The sequence below is a fragment of the Amphimedon queenslandica genome, unplaced genomic scaffold, assembly GCF_000090795.2.
Source record: "Amphimedon queenslandica unplaced genomic scaffold, v1.1 AMPQUscaffold_12596, whole genome shotgun sequence".
NCBI classification, from domain to species: Eukaryota; Metazoa; Porifera; class Demospongiae; order Haplosclerida; family Niphatidae; genus Amphimedon; species Amphimedon queenslandica.
In genome coordinates, this window is record NW_003547168.1 from 8,546 (window position 1) to 11,242 (window position 2,697).

Below are 2,697 nucleotides of genomic sequence, written 5' to 3' on the forward strand. Positions count from 1 at the left end.
GAAAGCATAGCCCATGGTTTTTTCAAAAAATGGCTCCAAAATCACTCCAAATTTTTATTACATTTTCTGATGTATATTAATGTCCTTATGCTGTGTAGAAAGTTTGAGCCGATTCCGAGCTTGAATTCTGGAGTTATGAGCACTTTTTCAAAACTAGCAGATTTTAAGAAAAAAAAGCATGGACTATTAGTAACGCAGTAGCGTTATTAGTAACGCAGTAGTGTTACTAAGTAGGATTCACCCCCAAACAAAATGGCTGCCACGACTTTTGCAGCCTTGCTATACCGGGAAAACGAGCTCCTATGCTTACCAGACTTCTTAGAGGACCTCATCTTGACCAGAAGACTCCATTGGTACCACTAGCGTGGCTCTAGACCTTATCTAAGAGAAAATTCAAAAATCGGCAAACTGGCCGTTTTGTTCAGCCACCTTTTTTTCATCATCATTATCATCATCATCAAGTCAGAAGTCCTGTCAATCCAGTTGTCGGTGTGTATCTCAGTATTGGTTGGTGCTACAAGGATAATTCTTACACCAATCTACTCCAACAGTCTATGCGCAGGTCCATGTCCCATCAGATCATTCTTCAAGTAAGGAAAAAGTGATACTGTGAGTCTGTGACTGCTGGAACGAGCCATCTTAGCTGCATGCCGCCATTTTGTTAATTAAAGAAGCTTGCCATGTGCTCCAAAATTTGGGTGTGGTCGCGCATGCTCAGATCTGCATCTCTGGAAGAAGCAAGTTATTACTGCAATACTTTAGTGGAGGTTTCCAGCTAAAAGAAGGTATTGATTTTACATGTTACTGTTTTATCAAGTGTGTTATTTTATTTTATTTAAAAAAGCAAACAATTAATTAATGTTATGACTTATGATATGCAATGATAATTATGAACTTGACAACAGCCTGGAAGAACAGGAATAGCAGGGAAGATGGACACTCTTAGCTCACAGATTCTTGAACAAGGACTTGTGTCAAGACTAATTCCTTCAGCATGTCTATTCGATGCTGTCTCTCATAAATGTTATAACAATGATAATAATAATAAAGAAAATTATTGTTTGTGTAAAATCAACAAGTATCACAATTGCAACTAAAGAAATACTATAAATATTATTTTTAAAATCAACACAAACAAGAACAAAAAATAAAAAAAGATGAAGTAGGATTCCGAACGACCAACGAAAATACGAAATACTATTAAAAAAATCAACACAAACAAGAACATAAAAAATTTAAAAAAAAACAAGATGAAGTAAGATTCCGAACGACCAACGAAAATACGAAATGAAAATCCTACTCGTGACGCAAATTCTACTCTACATTGCAAGGTGATCTGTAATTCTTACATAATAATATTAAAAGTACAATGTAGAGTTGAATTTGCGTCATGAGTAGGATTTTCATTTTGTATTTTCATTGGTCGTTCGGAATCCTACTTCATCTTGTTTTTTTTTAATTTTTTATGTTCTTGTTTTAGCCCATGGTTTTTTCCAAAAAATGGCTCCAAAATTACCCCAAATTTTTACTAAATTTTCTGATACATATTGATGTCCTTATGCTGTGTAGAAAGTTTAGGTGATTTCGAGCTCAAGTTCTGGAGTTATGAGCACTTTTTAAACACCCAAGGCTATAGCCCATGGGTTTTTTCAAAAAAATGGCTCCAAAATCATCCCAAATTTTTATTAAATTTTCTGATACATATTGATGTCCTTATGCTGTGTAGAAAGTTTGAGGCGATTTCGAGCTCAAATTCTGGAGTTATGAGCACTTTTTAAACACCCAAGGGTATAGCCCATGGTTTTTTCAAAAAAATGGCTCCAAAATCACCCCAAATTTTTATTAAATTTTCTGATACATATTGATATCCTTATGCTGTGTAGAAAGTTTGAGGCGATTTCGAGCTCAAATTCTGGAGTTATGAGCACTTTTTCAAAACTAGCAGATTTTGAAAAAAAAGCATGGACTATAGCCCATGATTTTTTCAAAAAAATGGCTCCAAAACCACTCCAAATTTTTATTACATTATTTGATACACATTGATGTTCTTATGCTGTGTAGAAAGTTTGAGCCGATTCCAAGCTCAAATTTTGAAGTTATGAGCACTTTTTAAAACTAGCAAATTTTGAGAAAAAAGCATGGACTATTATAGCCCATAGTTTTTTTCTGAAAAATGGCTCCGAAATCACTCCAAATTTTTATTACATTTTCTGATACACATTGATGTCCTTATGCTGTGTAGAAAGTTTGAGCCGATTCCAAGATCAATTATGAGCACTTTTTAAAACTAGCAGAAAAAAGCATAGACTATAGCCAGGGTTCTATCCAGTGGGGGGGGTGGGGGGGAAGCTTCTTCCCCAAACTCTTCATCTTCCCCCCCAAAACTTCAAGCTTCCCCCCTGTGTACTTCTGTAACTGCATGCATGTACTGTACATAGTTTTTTCCAAAAAATGGCTCCGAAATCACCCCAAATTTTTATTACCATTCCTGATATGGTATACATTGATGTCCTTATAGTGTTTAGAAAAGATTGAGCTGATTTTGATTCATTAATTTTTATTTTAAACAGGAGAAGGAACTCTCGTATAAGAAGAGTAAAATACGCCATCTTGGATCACAACAGAGAAGAAGGAGTTTAATCAAGAATGTTTGCTAAAGGTAATAAGAACATTACCAGTTTACCATATCACATGACT